The following is a 19,473-nucleotide window of genomic DNA, read 5'->3' as shown; positions in this document are numbered from 1 at the left end:
TCTTGGGCTTGCGTTGGTTTTTCCCTTGAAGAGGAAAGGGTGATGCAACAAAGTAGATATAATTATTTTCCTCAGTTTGAGAACCAAGGTACCAATCTAGTAGGAGGAATGCACAAGTCTCCAATATATGCACCTACAGAAACAAATAAATACTTGCACCCAACGCAATAAAGGGGTTGTCAATCCCTTCACGGTTACTTGCAAGGATGAGATCTGATAGAGATAGGTATAAAATATAAATAAAAGTGCTAAATAAGGTAAAGGTAAATAAATTGCATCAAGGTATTTTTGGGTTTTTGATTTTATAGATCTGAAAATAATATGGTGAAAATAGACCCGGGGGGCATAGTTTTCACTGGAGGCTTCTCTCTTGAAAGAATGCATACGGTGGGTAAACAAATTACTGTTGAGCAATTGATAGAAAAGCGCGAAGTTATGACGATATCTAAGGCAATGATCATGAATATAGGCATCACTTCTGTGACAAGTAGACCGACTCCTGCCTGCATCTACTACTATTACTCAGCTCATCGACCGCTATCTAGAATGCATCTAGTGTATTAAGTTAACAAGAATGGAGTAACGCCTTAAGCAAGATGACATGATGTAGAGGGATAGATCCAATCAATATGGTATAAACCCCACCTTTTTATCCTTGATGGCAACAATACAAATAAGTTTCATGCCCCCTTCTGTCACTGGGATTGAGCACCGAAAGATTGAACCCATTACAAAGCACCTCTCCCATTGCAAGAAAAATCAATCTACACTGGTACAACGAGGTGCTATACAAACAGTTTTTAAACCTTTTTCGCTATGACATCTTGAACGTCGCTTAGTGAGTGAGGGTGATAGGGGGTCATTCCGACATGACCTAGAAACCGTCGGGGATAGGCCCTCTGGTCACACACGCTCGGCAAATTGAGCTCGTGTGCGACGGACGAGTAATCGAATACGATTATATGTACAGGTGTGTTAAAAAAATACAATTATACATGCCCAATCATTTACGGTCATAAGTACATCCCACATAGTCAGTCCCAGACAAACATTTCCATTCGTATGTACATTCCACACAGTCAATCTAAGGAATACCTCTCTGTTAGTATGTACATCCCACACAGTCACTCCAAGGAAAACATTTCTGTTTGCACGTACATCACACAAAATTTTCCCCATTAAATCGTTTGTGATAGCATTGCCATTGCAGACGATATTAACAATTTTATCGTTTGCTTTATTGAATGCATCACACACGCTGCGTAGAAGAAACTGTGTGGCATAGGCCATCCATCACACATACTTTTTATGTGGTAAACATTTGCGCAAGGTGGCCTAACGCAAACAATTTTCAAGACGAAGTGTGTGTGATTGTTAATTGATGCAACACATTTATTCCTAGAAACTGTGTGTGTTGTCTGAGGTCATCGCCCACGGTGTTTTCTCAATAACCTTTTGCAATAGAAAAAGCCAATTAGCAGGCTAATTGGCCTATTATTAATAATGCATTTATTAATCTAATTGACATTTCATATTAAGCACACAATATATTTCATTTTCATATTAAGGAAGCAGGATTTCATAATTGAAATACATCAGAGTACAACATCATATAGCTTCTGCACTCAGCTACCCCATTACAAAACTACACCAGCACCAAGTTTCACATGCAACATTCATAACCTTATGAAATTAGCTTCATAGACGGTACATAGATAGATGAATCTCATCTGGAAAACTGCTGAAGCGGAAGGCGAATATTGAGCCTTCATTGATGTTGAAGGTCTTTGCAACTTTAGGCCAGTGCATGTGGTTGATTGTCCGTCCATCCTTCGTCCTCTTCTGGAAGACTAGAATATTGAACCGTGGGTGTTGTATGAATACCTTCCTCGCCTCCTGGACATATAGGTGGTTTGAGAGGTAATCATCAATGAATTGCTTTGGAAAGGCCTGAAAACAAGGATGTGCATAAATATCTTATCTAGATTGGAAATGGCGCAAAGGAATAAAAAGACAGGGTATAATAGTTAGTACCATCCTGTAGTGAACTGATGTCTTCTTCATTGTGCAGACAAAGATCTTGTTGTTTTTTGTCGCTAATTTATTTATCCTAACAATCTTTCTGAGTTTCTTGACTTGACTGATATTCATGGACAACTCATTTCCCCATATGCAAAAAGGGTCAATCAATGGGTCAAAACCTCTTCCTGCAATTGCACAATAATGTGCTATTAGACAAAGGACCAAGCATGTGCAAACCTCGATTGTAAACCTTCGTGCTTCCCATTGTTTCCCTACAACACATATAAGGTAGTTAGTGATCAGGTTAAGTGAGAATTGGGATGCTATCGGTAAAATATGTTGATGAAAAATAAACACATTGCAGATTAATTCAAGCCGCATGGAAAACCCATTTATCCAAACCAACCATGATTAAGAACTAGGAAATATAGCAATTGTATATGTTTCTCATGTATTAAGTGCAGCCAAATTCGATTTATTCTTCACATGCACAACAATACAAAATTCTACACACAACAATTGGACATCGCATTGCTGAATTGAACCAAGCAGTTAACTAAACACAACAACAAATGAACCAAATATTAACTGAGCACCACATTGCACAATATAGCATGCTCCTAATAGAAGATCAGATAGTTAACCAAACCAAGCGTGCTTAACAACTTGGAAAGATAGCAATTGTATTTGTTTCTCATGTATTTAGTGCAGCCAAGTTCAATTTATTTCTCACATGGTATACAATAAAAAAATGCACCCACAACAATTGAACATCGCATTACAGAATTGAACCAAACAGTTAACTAAACACCACAACAAATGAACCAAACATTGACTGAGCACACTACAAAAAAAGACACTTTCGTGATGATACGTGTTTGTCACAGTAGGTCGCGTTTTTTGTCATGCATGTACATCCATGACAAATTTATGACAGAATCAAGATAGTCATACCTGTGCTGTCGTAGAAGTGTTCCATGACATTACCAAAATTATCATCACGGAAGTGTCCACTTCCATGACGATAAATCGCGCGTCACAGAAGTGCTTTCGTCAAGGGTGACCCACACGTGGCATCCACGTAACGGAACGCCGTTAAGCTATCGGGTCCGGTTTTGGATCCGATAACCCGTTAACAACCCCGACCAATGGGGATTTTCCACATGTAAAATCATCATTGGCTGGAGGAAACACGTGTCGGCTCACCGTTGGGACAGATGTCATCCACGCATTGGACCCAAAGCACCTATGATACGTCGACACGTGGCACGGCCCAACAGTGACCCATAAAGTTTAAATGGGCCGGCCCAACTAAAGTCCCACAAGATTTTGCGGACCATAATGGGACGGCCCAGCTAAAGGCCCACAAGATTTTGCGGACCAAAATGGGCCGGCCTAGGTAAAGGCCCACAAGATTTTTGCGTGCCATAATGGGCCGGCCCAGGTGAAGGCCCACAAGATTTTTGTGGACCATAATAGGCCGACCCAGCTAAAGGCCCCCGAGATTTCGCCGACATTAATGGGCCAGCCCAGCTATAGGCCCACAAGATTTTGAGGACCCTAGTAGGCCGGCCCATTAACTGGTTGCCATGTTTTGGGCCAAATGCCGGCCCATATTTGATCCGGACCATTAATGGCCTGCCACGTTTCGGGCCTAATAATGGCCCATATGAGATCCGGCCCATTAAAATCCTACCACGTTCTGGGCCAAATTACGGCCCAGATCAGTTCCGGCCCTTTAAGAGGCTTTGGGCTAAATTATGGCCCATATCAGATTCGGCCCGACAACTGGACGCTACGCTTTTGGGCCCATTTGCTAAAGGCCCATTTAGTAATTCGGCCTGATATTTGTTTCGGCCTGTTAAGGGCCCGTTTAACATTTCGGCCCTATATTAATTCCGGCCTGTTAAAAGCCCGTCATATAGTTAGGCCTAACTACGGCACGGTTTGCATCCGGCCTGCTCTCAGCCGATAATCTGATTGGGCCAAACAAGGACCGAGACAATTTTGGCTTGTTATAAGCCCATGATTTGATTGGCACATTCATGGGCCGGGGTCTATTTCGGCCTGCTGCCGGCCCGTGAGCTATTCGGCACGGTTCAGGCCCAACCTACTTTTCAGCCTCCTAAAGGCCCATTGAGTTTTCTTGGGAAAATAGGGCCGGCAGTTTACTCAGCCTATTAAAGGCCCGAATCTACTAGTGGGCCAGTTTACATTTAGGCCTGTTAACGGACCAAGATGACGGGGCCCATGATTCGGATCATACATGGTGATTTGCATGACGGCCCGATTATGTACCGTAATTTTACGGTTTGGCCGGTTTACTACGAAGACAGGATATATATACAGTAAAATAACTGTAGCATCGTGAATAAGAAAAAAACCTAGACTATACAATAAAGAAATTACAGCATATTACATCCACTGGGCATCAAAGTTCGCCATTATGATAATAAAGCACAAGCAGACAGCAGATTACATACACTGGGCATGAAAGATCGCCACCAGTGCAACTAAACACGCCGACAAAATAATATACAAAACCGACAGCCCTTAAATAGAGTTCAAGACAGGATAGCCCTGCTCGGGAGCTGCAGCGCAAGCAGTTGAGCAAGCTGGTGAGACTGCACTTGTTTGACACTTATATCCTCCTCACTCTGAAAGATAAACAAGCAGACAGATGACAGGTTTTGCACATACAAGTATCAGTGCTGACAATTCATCACATTTCTTACCGATGAATAAAGTGACACAGTTTAAAATAGCATTAACACAATATGGTATTGTTCAGGTCAAGACAAGGCAGGAAATGACATTGTGAAGGAGTTGGCAGCTTCACGACACCACTGGATTACAGATCAAGAACTCATAAGTATCAATGGTTAGTGTGCTGCCAATTTATCCCATTTCAGATTGGCAAAATAAGATCACTTTCTCTGTATAGTTTAATTTACATGGTATGAAGAAGGAACTTGGTTGTACAACTGAAAACTTAAATTGAGAAGGACAAACTTTTGTTTATGAACTGGAGTACATAATAAACTTTAAACATGCAATTTGATGCAAACACCAAAAATAAACAGCTGTTGCAGTCATGCCTAACCAAATATACACAACAAAGTTTGAAGGCTTGAGAAGGACAAACTTACATTATTAGTGAAGGCAGGCTCTATAAAGCCCTTGTCCATGCTGATGGGGGGGGCAATTCAAGAAGTTTACCACAGAATCTTCTTCATAAGCATTGCCTTTATTCTACATTTTGTTAAGAGTAAATATAGATGTGCCAATATAAGAAAAAATGGAGAATATTTAAGATAAGATGAAGAGTGATGCTACATAACCAAGTAGCTATAAATGTAAGTACATCGATACAGGCAAAAGGTACAGCCAAGAGCAATGCAGAGCTAAACTTCTTCAGTACCATCGGTGTTATCCAACCTTATGGTAAGAGTAAATATAGATCTTATGTGTAGAAAATGGAGGGCAAAGGAAAATAAGCTACAGAGTGATGGTACATGAACAACTACCTGTCAATATAAGTACACTGATAAAGGACAGCAGGTACTTACAAGAACAATGCAGAGCTAAAAAAATTCATTGGCATTGGATATATTCTACACTAATGTAACCATTCATACAGATCAGATAATTTGGAGCGAACAATTGATAAGCAAGCTATCATGCATACTGCTGTCACATAATGAACCAGGGATGTATGCAAGTACAGTGATACAGGACAACAGGTACTAACAAGAGCAAAGTAGCGGGCAGCATATTTGTGATATCCTATCGTTCTTTTCAAACTGGAATTCTTTTTCGAGCAGATTTCCTGCAAAAAAGATCCGTAAGGCACATGCGGAAAAGTAGAAGTTCAAATTGTCATGTGATATCATAGACAATACCTCATCCTCGGAACGAGACCAGTGCATAACAAGGTTTTTCCATTCAATGTCTTCTAAATTTAGCACAGGAGACTTCACCAGAAATTCGTTTATAGACTTGCCATCAAAGTGTGATTTCCTCAGGTAACACCAATACTGCTGCAATGCTTCCTTGAAAAGCGCAAGCAAGCTTTGCTCGTCATGACTATCCAGATTGACCCTCGCCTACTTACAACAATGTAATGTAAATCATTGATGTGTTCAATCAGGAGAAAACAGGAAAATAATCACCGTGAATAATAGCACTTACACGTAAGTGGGACAGGAAGATGTGAAAATGGTGTTTGTCTTCACTATAATCTTCCAATGATGGGAATATATGCACGTAGTCCCTAACAACATTCAAAGCATTGTCTTTTAAACTGGGAATAACTGGAATGGGGTTCCAATCTGCAGGAATTGGCCGTCTCTAGGTGGACTTGTTGTACTTTTTGCTGGAGTGGGATTTTTCTATGGTATGGCTGGTGCTATGGCAACTGAAATCGGCATACCTTTTGCTGGAGTGCAGGTCCTGTGTGGTGGGGCTAGTGGTGTGGCCAGTAAAGTATGGGTACAGTCTGCTGGAGTCGGTCCTACATTTTGTGTCACTGGTTGTACAGCCAATATAAGTGGGGTGCTGTCTGATTTCCCCGGCACAACCACGTTTTTCAAGGACTTTGCTGGTGCTCCTTCAGGTTCGGCAATCACCCTCTTCCTTTTTGATGTCTGATGCACAAGAACAACATTTGAGTGAAAAAACATGGTATGATGATAGATGGAATATGTACTGATAATGGATGGGCATGGCATCTCGACATATATGATGAGTAAACTAAGCAGATGGCGGTGCAACAAAGTAGAAGAAATGCAAGACAACATATGCAAGATACGCGCAATCAACAAAACCTTGCCAAATTAGAGCAGGCACCTTGATGGGTGAACATGACAGGCCATCTGCTTTGACTCCTCGAGGTTAGAATAGTCATTAGGATCATATTCTGAACAAGAATCTACAGGTGGGGAGCGTATGAGTTTCATTGCATCCAGAATGGCACTCAATGCCTTGGTGCCAATTCTGTAAGTCATTGCAGTGTTCCACAATATTCTTCTGATGCGCAGATTCTGATATTCACTGTAATTACGTATAATATCTGAGAACCATGAAAACATAAATAGTTGTGAGATTATCTTTGTAATGCAGAGGATATTCTAATATAGGGGCGCCCCTGTAAACACTTGTGTGCTATCACTGGATTCTGATGAGAGAGCTCATGTGTGCTGTAATATGGTGCGTGCATTTATATAATCTGGCACAAGTACACAAAAAATAGGCTCCAGAAGTAAGGATAGTTGGCAGATGATAGGTTCAAAATATATTGTATAGAGAGTTTATTGCCAAACCATGATAACAAGAGCACACAGCAACTAGGCAGATCATAGTGTACATAAAAGGGGTACACCATAACCACGATATATAAATCGGGAAAGTGGAACTGGCTTGAAAATACGGTGTTGTATTGCCGCTAGTAATTGAAAGCCTATCGATCAAGTACATGCCAGCTCTATCAGCTGTTGACTGCAGATGTCCCTGCTCCCCTTCCTGATAAGGAACATACTTTACATACTAAATACAGAATAACAAAAGAGGAACATGTTAAAGAAAAGAAGAGGAATCATATTCTTGAGGTTCCGCTTAATTGCATACAATGTTGGTTGCCCACTCATGATGAATCACAACGCCCAAAGAAATGCAATTCCATGCTGTCTCTCTATATGTGGCAATTTTGAACCAGAGTCATTAGGATCATATTCTGAACAAGAGTCAACAGGTGGGGAGCGTATGAGTTTCATTGCATCCAGAATGGCACTCAATGCCTTGGCGCCAATTTTGTACGTCAATGCGGCATTTAGCTTCAAGGGTGGACTACTGCTAGTGCGACACAAAGCAGCTACACAGATCATAGTGTAGATATAACGGGAAAACCATAAGCATCAGAGTAAAATCAGCAAAGTGGAACTTGCTGGAATATATGTGCTAGTATTGCCGGTACGGCTAGAAAGGCTTCGGATACCAGCTCTCTTCAACTAAAGGTGCGTTACTGTTAATATCAGTGTAACTCTCAAAGGCGACACAGCTCCCCGCATTTTCTTGCTATTCTTATAGGATTCAAGTGGGCAGGCCACTACAAATCCTATTCCCATGTTTACAAAATCCTACGAATCAAAGAGGCCCGACGAGTTCAAAGTGTCCATACCAACCGACCGTATAGACCTCTACACTGCAAATGTCCCTGCTCATCTTCACTACAAGGAACATACTGTACTACTATCATACTCCCTCCGTTCCAAAATATAAGTGTTGGTAGAGATTTCCACTATGGATCACATACAGATGTATCTAGGTACATTTTAGAGTGTAGATTCACTCATTTTGCTCCATATGTAGTCCATGGTGGAATCTATACAAAGACTTGTATTTAGGAACGGAGAGAGTACTTATTAAAGAAGAACGGAAGAGGAACATGGTAAAGAAGAGCAGGCAGATTTTGGATAATAAAATGTTCGTTGCGCAGTGCCCACACATGATGAACCAGAGCACATTAAGAAAGCAACTCCCTGCTGTCTCTCTATGTGTGGTGCACGTGCTTTTTCGAAAGTAAAGTAGGAACATTAGCTGACCAATTAAATGTTATCTGTTTTAGTAATATCAGCATCATATCAGATTCGTACTTGAGCAACAAGTTTGGGATTATGAGTGGCACGTTGTTTAGCTTGATGGATTCAGGAGCAGTGCTGAGCAGGTACGATGATGGTACTGAATATAAAGGCATGTCTGCATTTGGGTCAGTCGACCATTTCAGGCGGTTGGATGAAGATCCTACGTCTCCTAACCCTTCTTCTTCCTCGTCTCTGATTCTTCCCATACAGAACACCGCACGGGCCGCCGGCCGGACCATCGGCCCCCACCGCCTGTGTTCCTCCACCACCCCCACCCCCACCCCCGCCTCCACCCGCGTCGAGTTTTCTTCGTTCGGCGAGGCCCCACCACCGCCCCCTCCAACAACCAAAGTCCCCACCCGAGCCCCTTTGTTCGCAGCGGCGAACTCTGGCGAGCTCTGAAAAATCGACTGACCCAATTTTGAAATTTAGTCTACTGTGATTTAACTAGTGTGGAATATAAAAGGGGAAAACCATAAGCATTGGGAGTATAGTGTTGAGCGTGGCATGGCGTATCTGAAGGTGCAAACCGGACAAAGGTAACTTCGCAACCAATGTTTGCTCTCAACTAGCATGTAAGTGATGGACAAGAAATCAGAGTAAAGCAGTGGTGATCTATTTTATTGCTGCGATAAATAAGTTGTGCAGATACGAAAGAGTACCGCCTCTGGTGTGGCGTCGTGTATGCATCTGCTGAGAATTTGACGGTGCTGCGGTAGCGATGGCTGTCGGCGGCGTGGAAGCAGATCTAGGAGGGTAGACGGTGGCGGCAGGGCGCGGTGGACGAGACGGTCGTAGGAGCGGCGCTGGCAAGGTGGACGACGGTGGGGATGAAGCGAGAGGACGGGATGCAAGGATCCCGGTCCGAAGCCATGAGAGAGGTCGATCTCTTGTAATGGATGGCAGTGTCGGGGTATCAGCTCCGGCATGGTGGAGGAGGACGGCGGTGGATGGGGTGGCGGACGGAGGAGGCTGGGGTGGAGAGGGTGTTTTTGCGCCCACGGAGTACGAATGGGGAAATGGAGGTGGAGAGGAAGGGGGGAACCATGTCTTCAGGGCGCGCTTGTCTCAAATGCGAGGAAATTTACAAACTTAGCCCCCGTTTCAAATTTCCTACATCACAACAATATTAGTCGGTTGGGGATTGGACGGTAATCTCGCATACACCGAATACTTGCCGACGAGAGTTTGTTTTTGGCGCCCACCATGTATGAATCGGGGAGGGGGTCGATTTCGGCCGAGGACACACTGTGTTTTGGCGCCCACCGTGTATGAATCCGGGTGAGAGGCGGTTATGTCACGTTCGAGTGAAATTACAAACCTACCCCTATCGAAACCTATAGAAATCGAGCAGATAGGCTTTGCGTGGCAGGGATAGGTAGTAGTAATTTCCATCTCACAGATTTTGGTTTCAGGCAGTTACTGCGACTTTCCTTGCTTCGTTCAAATTTTGCAGAGTGCACGTTTACCGTGCCAACTCAATTCGAATCCCGTTTGTATTCTTTTTTTTCGGGCGGGATCCATTTTCGATTGGAATAAAATTCTATATACATCATTTTTTATATATACTTTCAAAAGCACAACACCCTTTATACATAAATATGGTTTACAAATGGCATGATCTTAGATTCATAAGGTTGTATCCATCAATTTGGATTTTCAAATATTTGAAACGACTTTATGTTGAAATCCAATGTATGCATTCCTCGCTAATTGTCTCCAATTAATGTGTGTTTCATGCGGGTTTTTTTTTACTTCTCAAACATGTATAATGTGTTTCACACACGCAACATATAGTGTATCCCGTTTAGACACTAATTGCATATAAACCATGCATTGTTTCTAATTAAAGAATCTATGGATCACCAATATTAATAAGCTATATAACATTACACGTGTCCCGAAATTCAAATGAATATGCATGTTTGATACACCAATTTGCGTTATGATATTATCGATGTCGTGATCTCCAGTTTAAATATTTGAATCCCATTTAATCCAGATATTCGTCTCATATAACTATCACTCATGCTTATATATGACTATCTCTCTAGACCTATACGCGTTCATCGTCTCTCGGGTATCTCTCGTGCTACCTGTATGTCGACAATCATCTTTTATCTTCATAACACACTGACGGTACTCTCTCCCTCGACCTTCATCACTCTATCTCTCTCTAAGTATATCTCGCTCCCTGCTATGTGTCTCTAACTATGATTCTCCATGTGGAATCTCTTTCTCTCACACAAACACAAAACTTTGTCTTCCGAGGTCTCATTTCTCTCTACTATTCCCCTGTGTGCAACTCGCACACCCCTAATACAGAGATGTCTTTCGCTCCTTAGGTATGAGAACCTACGACTCTTCCTCTTAAATATCTCTTTCACACACACAAACACAAACTCTGTCTCCCAGGGTCTCATATTTCTCCACTGTTCTCTTGCATGTCGCTCACACACACTGTCTCTCCCTAGAGATATCTTGCGTTCCCTCATATGTTTCTCTAGCTATCACTCTCGTTTTGAAATATCTTTCTCTCTCGCAAACACAAAACTCCGTCTCACGGGATCTCATTTCTCTCCGATATTTGTTTGTATGTGAGTCACATGCACCCTTTCTTCATCTCTCTCACACCCACACCCATAACTCAGCCTTTTGATCCACTCGACTCCTATCTCTAATGCACACTAGCTAGCATCTTTATCTTTCTATTTATATGTTTCTCCATCAACCTTCTTTCATTTATAGGTTGATCTCTTTTGCACAATCGTTGTGCCTCACTCCCTCTGCTCGCCATAGATGCATGCTCCAGCCCACGCCACTATCTCTTAAAGACAAAAACACATGCTCAATGGTCGGGCCTTCTTCCTTGCATTCTCGCATGCATGCATATTGCCATACCGATCCGTCTCTCCCATGTCGTTGTTCTTAGCTTATGACTTATGTCTTCTTTCTTTTATCTCGATCATGCGCGCACACACACACATCCCACGTATACATGTATACCTCTCACACATGCACGTTGAAGGTCTCTATGTCTCCATACGTAGTTAATTACCCTCAACCCTAACGCCACATCAAATCGTTCTCTTCTTGTGTGCACATAACTTCCGCCTGGATGGGTAAAACGCACACTCACACTTAACAATCTCCCTGTAGCTACCCCCCCCCCCCCCCGCTCACTCTTCCGCTATATCCCCGAAACCAATAAGACCATCCCTTCGTTTAATTCCTGCCTACATGCACCATCGATATATAGTAGTCTTCCTTGGTGTCTCTCGAACAAACACGTTCTCTCGATGTCGACTACTCTCACGCGCGTGCACCTTCTCTTCCCTCTCTACGGGCATTTTCTCTCTCGCACCCCATCGTTGGTGGCCTCTGCCATACACATCAGCTCTCTATGATGAAGCCATGCACACTTAAATTACATCCTCCACTGAAGACCCCGCGACACACACACACACAAACAAACACACACACACACACACACACATGCACGCACGCACCCCCCACACACACGCGCGCGTGCGCACACACAATAAGACTCCATCACACACACACCCACACACACACACTAAGACTCCATCTCTCTCTCTCTCTCCCACACACACACACACACACACACACTCAGACTCCATCTCACACACACATGCTCTAAGCGGAGCATTTGTTCCTACCACCCTTCATCCACCCTTACTCGTACGATAAACAATCACCTTAATTTACTTGTATAACATGGACAAATTCCACTTTACTTTAGTAGTTAGCAAACTTATCATTTGTACCCTTATAAAAAACCTAGTTGGTGATGATGGTGTGCCTGCCATCTTGTAATATAGACCGTCTGATCTATATCTGACGGATAGAAAGCAAACTATGATAATTTTACAAAAGATAGCCGCACCTCTCTCCACATCCTTATCTCCCACACCTCATTGCTGAGCAATTAAAAAGAAAGTCTCCGGAACAATCAAGCATGGTGGCAACTGCCGCCTGCCGGCGCCGTCCATCCCCATGCCTCCGCCCATTCCGACCACCATTCACCACCACGCTCCACTCCTCCTCACCTTATATCTCATCTTTCATTTTTTCGATGACATACTCGAGATACCAGTTTTCCAATAAAATTCTCAAAATATCATCAGTTTTTACACATGGGATTACTCCTGCATGGGTAAATCACAACATGTGTTTTGTTAAAAAATGCATATTGATATTCCGTGCAATGCATGAGCATCTTGCTTGTAATTATATAACGCAAATCACGAGCAAGAAGTGACATTTTTTTACACAACCACGTTAACATGGCCACGTAAATCACTAGCTAAAGTAAATACCATTATACTTATACCCCGATGCAAAAGGTTGAGTACATGTCCGAAGAGTAGAGTCGCACACACGCACTCTGTCTCTCAGAATCTCACACACACACCAGTTACGTGACGCCCACTTAAGCAGACACGTATGTTACAATTTGTGCACCCGCGGGTACACGTGACGCTGCGCATTTATTTAAGCCGGACGGCGAACCCAAACAGTAGCTGCATGCATTCATTTGAGATACTAGCCTAATTAAACTCATGCATTAATTACGTAGTTTTTTCATTTTCCTCTCCGCCTTGGTCGCGGTGCACAATATTGAACACTCCTATATGACTAGCCGCTCTATCTACATGTGGGACATCAAAGCATCCGGGCCCGCGTGCCATGCACCAAATCACAGCGAGGTGCTATTGTCGAAACTCACCGGTCACCCCGGTGTGGCCGTCATGACCTATCATATCACAAACCCACACCTTTATCAGCAGTGGTAAAGTGGCCTCGAAGTTGGACTGGACGAGGCAACCATCATTTCACTGGAATGCTCGTTGAAGCCCTTTCTCCCCTTTCTTGAAGAAAACCTCACTCCAGGCTACTCACTCCTGCCATTTTTCTTCTGTACCGACAAAGGAAAGGTGGGTGAATCAGTGATGTTGCTATATTTTCATTCCAAGAATCTTCTTTTTGCGAAGCAGCGACCGATTCTCACAGCCTATTCTTTTCCCGTTTTCATTGCGATTGTGGTTTCCTTTCGATTGCTTTTTGTTTGTCAGTTCATTGATGGATCCTGGAGCACTAGGCAAAGAGTTGCCGACGGACAACCCACTGGAGACAGCGATCTCTAGGAAGCGAGCACCGACCAACGAGTTGACCATGTTGGTGGGCCAACCCCTGGAGACGAAGAACTCCAAGAAACAAGCACTGGCCAAAGAGTTGACGACATTGGCGGACGAACTCCTCAAAGAAAGTTGGAAGAACAGCAAGGGCCCCATCGTGCCTACCCCAGAAACTCTGATGGCCACCTTTGCGTGGCTCAAGGCCGAGTTTGAGGAGATAGTCGCCGTTGGGAAGCAGTATTCCCTTGGCAAGGTGATGGCCCCCATCGAGGACGAGGAGATGGCCCCCGGAGGGATGGGATCCCCCGGTGAGCTGCACAAGGTAAAAATAAAAGTTATGGTTTTTGATTATTTGCAATGTGCTTGCTAATATGTTAGGGTTGTGCAGGTGCCGGTGGACGTCCTTGATGATTCCGATGTCGCGGCCCGTCCTGTGGACAATGCCCCAGAGATCTTTTTCGATGTCGCGGTCCGTGCTGTTGGCATCGCCCCGGAGATCGATTCCGATGCCACTGTCCATCCTGTGGACATCGCCCCAGAGATCGATTCTCATGTCGCGGTCAGTCCTGTGGACATCGCCCCAGAGATTGATTCCCATGCCGCTGTTCGTGCTGTGGTCATTGCCCAAGAGATCGATGACAAGAAATAGTTGGTCGCGGTAATCCTTCAGGGTAGTTTGCATTGCCCTGTGCTTAATTACCAGAACGATGCGTGTTATCAAACCATCTTAGGGCTAGTGCACTGTCTTGTGTGGGTGGTACTTGCTACTTTTGTTTGATAGTGAATCATGCGAACCCTCTCCGAGTTATGGAAACAGATGTATCCTCACCAGCTTTTGATGTAATATATGGCATGCTTAGATGTAAGTTTGAACTGTTTATCATATCAGCAGGGCTTATTTGATGATTCTTGGTGTTAGTAGGCTAGCTACTGTGCGAGCTTTAGTACTTGCAAAACACTCACCGAAGAGAAATGTTGGGGCTGATGAGCTCGTGGTATGCTTATACTGATCCGTCGTCGATCGACCAATAGCCCAAGCTCCTAAAATTGTAGGCTTAGCGATCTATCAGACAATAGTTGACACGGATACATTCAGGCCTCATTTGGTTCATAGGTTAGGAAAATCGTAGAAAAAGTACAGAGACGTACAACATAAAATCATAGCAGTACAGAGACGTCCCTCCATTTCAATATAGATGAGTCAACTTTGTACTACTAACTTTGAAATGGAGGGAGTACAGATCCTAGGCGGGCTAGTTTGGCCTAGTGGGTTTTAATGATATGACGTGGTACAGTGCCGTCCAGTCTTCGCGTGTGGTAGCAGTACTGCGGGTAGAGTAAGTTTTCTTGAAGAAGCGGAATTCAACGAAGTCATGATGGTTCCTTCGTCCGACTAACTTACCGTGGGAAAGGTTGAGCCTGCGCTACGACCGGGGTGGACCAGGATAATTTTGTGCATGGTAGGTGGACTAGGATGGTCGACGTCGCACATGTCGACGAATGAATATTCTTTCCGATATAGTGGACGAGCAACGAGTATTCATTGTTTATTTTTGATGAAACCTATTGTCTCCACTGTTACGACGGAGGAGTGTGAAACACGGCAGCCCAGTAAACTTGGCATGTGCACCGCTCCCTCCTTCCTCATGTAATACTACCATAGTGTTGACTATAAGGTTACAACTTTTTCTCACTTTCTCTCTATCTATTTCCTCTCAAATGTTTTTCACCTTTCTTTTTTAGACACAATTGTTTTTTATGCCTCTTTTTTAGAATTAGTTTTTTATACCTAGGAGCACGTGTAGAGACGAGCTCCTGCAGATCCCACGCCTTGACTTTGTCAATGCCTCTCTCTCCTCCACATAAGCGGGCTTGTCGAGAAGACAAGAGATGATCTCTTAGCACAATATGTTTCACCATGTTTTTAGGAATAACTAGTTATTGAAGATAAGGCTAAGTGATGATCCATTGTACACATGTTTTTTTGTCATCTCTAAATTACATGCAAGACTTATATAAGATTATCTTATCAACCATTGTACATGCCCTTTATAGCCCAGAATTTTACTGGTAGTACTTGCTATGAATGTGGGCAGCTGGCCTCTGAGGGGGGACCGCGCGCGGGGAGGTGGTGGGGTGGGGAGGGGTTCTGGTGGGCCAGGGCGGTAAGAAGCGGTGCGGACTCCCGCATGGCCCACCTCACATTACCACCACATATTTCTTGGAGTCCGTGCACGGCGGGCGGGCGATCTCTTCTCCCTCCCCCGTCTCTCTCCTCTCAGCCGATGCCCGCCGAGCGATTAGATTTCGGCTATCGACGGTTTATTCAATTGCAGTCCCACATGTCAGTGAAAATGCAAGACAACGCGTGTCCCCTCTGGTGAGCGGCGTGCGAGCCGAACTGTCGGGGGTGCGACGTGAACGTGACGCATACGAGTTGTTAGTGTGCCGCCTTTTCCTTTTGAACTTGCAAAGCGTAACATTTTCATGCGATCGATTGATAGAAATCCAGAACAAAATGACGAGGGCGGTGCTTTCCCGCGCGTTAGGCGGGCTAGTTTGAGTGATATGACGTGCTACAGTGCCGTCCACTCGCTCCATTTTTATGTAAGCAAGAGTCTACACTCTTACGTGGGAGGAGTGCGAAACACGGCGGATCTGATTTTTATCAAGGGATAACTGTTCCCTGCGAAATAATGGAGCACTGTTAGCGATTATAGCATGATAGTTAGGGCATCTCCAGCGCTGGCCCTCAAATTTACACCGGCATCTGTCCGAGGACACTGGTGGATGCCATCCAATGCTGCCCGCATACCTTTCGACAACTATATGAACTAACCGGACGAAATTCGTGCAAACAAAGCAAATTTCAAATTGACCGGATGAAATTAATTACATTTCGAGAACTTTTCCTATAAACTGGACGAAATTCATTACATATTTCGCACAAACCGTACTAAAACCTACTGTAAACCTAATCTAAACGATCACCGGGCCCCGACCACCATGTCCGGCCCTGAACCCGAGAAAGCCGGCCATTGCCTTTGCCTCCTCCTTATTCGCCCGATAACCTCCTCCTCCGGAGCACAAGGTTATGTAGATTTCCGCCTCCACGTCGCCGTCAAGCGGCTAATCGGCCGCCGATTTTTATCCCACCAAGCTTGGCATCGACTGAGTGGAGGAGCGGTGGCCTTCCTGGGACCAGAGCGGTGGCGACCTACCGTGTACTACTCTTCCTCGCTGCCGGCTGCGCCCGCGCACGTGCGCCGGCTTCGTGGTCGTGGCGGCGGAGGGCGGCCGGGGGGGAGCCGGCGATCTCCTTCGTCTGCTCCTGCGAGAGTACGTCCAAGAAAGCTTTGGAGCGCGCCCGGAGTGGAGCCACCGATGTCCTTCGTCTGCTCCTGCGACATTACTTGCAAGAGAGCTTTGGAGTGCCCGCAGGCCATGGTTGGAGTGGTGCCAACAGAAGGAAGGGACCGGAGGAGAATGAGTGTGGGTCTTTGGCTATGGCTGGGAGCTGGGGCTCAAGTTAATATAGCGGGTGAATGGCAATGAGCCGTGGCAGACGGATGGACGGCTGGCACCGGAGTAGGTTCGTCGGTAGCCGTGGTGTAACGCGGAGCAGTCGCTTGCACCAGGATGCCGCGCGGGTGGCGCTCTCTCGGCCGTCACGCTGCTGTAATGCCGGCGCCAGTGAGAGGTCGTGTCGGGCGTGAATGCGGACGCTGCTTCAGTGACTTAACCGTAGGTGCTTTGTCTCACTGACATGTGGGCCCTACGGGCATCAGGCCCGCATGTCAGTGACACACCAACCGCACCTGCAGTTAAGGCTGGTGAATGCGGCATTGAGGTTCTGGAGAGACGGTGATCGTTTCAGGCGGGAAGCACGCACTAGCAATGAAAGGGGTTTCGGTAGGCAAGGGCAGTCAGACGTTTGCGTGGTGGTCAAATGTGAACTCATGGATGACGAGCCTTTGAAGCATATGCGGCACGTATTGACAACCAGGCGTCCATGCAACCGCTCTTGTCGCCAGCTAGCATTCAACGACCACCATTAGACACCACACAACCATACATAACTTATGAATAATGGACGAATCGATCAGACACACACTCGTGTGCAGTGGCACTATGATCGGTTGCTCACGATAGTACATACTCCGCACAATAGTACCCTCTCTATCTAGGCTGTTTTATAGATTGTCGTTGTGATGGACGATATACATGAGCAAGGCGCCGAGTCACGAGTATGACCGTTGGTGTTGAGCCAGGTGAATACATGCTCGGTGTTCGCGGAGACCTCCAGCAAACGTCTAAACAGTAATGTCACATACGCATACTTTTGGTTTTTATTTCTTTCTCCACTGACAGGTAGGCCCGCATAGATAGATAGATAAAGAACATGAGCTGATGAGGCGCATGCGGACTGTTTGACTGGTCAACCAGACAAATACGGAGCTATACACTGAGCCAGTGACCGTATAATCACCATATCTCGTATACAATGATCAAAGTGAGCTATCAAGACAAGTTCAATGACCACGAATGCATTATACTCGGTAATAAATGACCAGGATTGAAGGGGAATCCAAATTTCCTTCGTCTTCTGTCCTTGAGCTCTTGACAAACCAATGCACTTTACGGTTGTCCGGCCACTCCAGCCGAGAGCTGTCACCAAGCGTCGTTCATGCCACCGCGCCGCACACTAACCGGTAAGGAAGTGATGGCATCCTGCCGCGCCGAGTTCCTCGCCGTCCACGACCGCACATAGAATGGTAGGCAAGCGGTGGCATCTCGCCGTGCCGAGTTCATCGCCGCTCGCGACCTCACACCTATGTGGGCGGAATTTGAAGCTGCTAAGGCCGAATGGGCGGTAGAGAAAGAGGCGGCCAAAGCCGCACAGAGGGAGCGGAAAAGTCAGAAAGCACTCAAGAAAAGAGAGGCCCGCCGCCGCAAGAAAGAAGAGGACGCACGCGCTGCTGCGGAGAGGTCGGCGGAGATCCAAGCACGGTCGGGTGTCGCTGACAAAGCCGGGAAGGAGAACGACAGCGTCTGGCCAGCATGTGAGAAGTAGTAGTACTAGTAGTTAGTGTGTGTGTCTGTGTCGCCCGTACGTTTGTTTAATTAATTACGAGCATGTAACAGTACTACTACTTACTAATGTAGTTTTTAAAGCAAATTACCAGTACATTAGCCTAGACTCGATGGAAAAATTCCTATCCTATGCATCAAATGGCATATCTTTCTCTATAGGAATTGAGATGCATGTCATCTCACTTCCTATGATTTTCATATTCCTATAAAATTCCTATCCTATGAACCAAAGGAGGCCTCTACTAGAGTAACTACTGTAGCTAGCAATACTGTTGGTACAGTTGTTTTCTTCAAGAAGCGGAATTCACAGTCATGATGGTTCCTTCGTCCGAGCAACTTCACAGTGGGTAAGGTTGGGCCTGTGATTTAACGGCTCATTAGTAATTACCGCGGCGCGATGACCGGGGTGAGTCTCCCTTGGAGTTCTACGGGCATGGCAAGTGGACCAGGATGGTCGACGTCCCACATGTCGGCGAGCGGAAATATTCTTCCCGATATCGAGGAGCAAGGAAACCGCGTGGTATAGTATCACTGGTGATTTATATTTATTTTTTATTTCT

This window comes from Aegilops tauschii, chromosome 3 (genome assembly GCF_002575655.3).
Source record: "Aegilops tauschii subsp. strangulata cultivar AL8/78 chromosome 3, Aet v6.0, whole genome shotgun sequence".
NCBI classification, from domain to species: Eukaryota; Viridiplantae; Streptophyta; class Magnoliopsida; order Poales; family Poaceae; genus Aegilops; species Aegilops tauschii.
The sequence above is the reverse complement of the archived record's forward strand: the minus strand, read 5'-3'. Positions refer to the sequence as shown.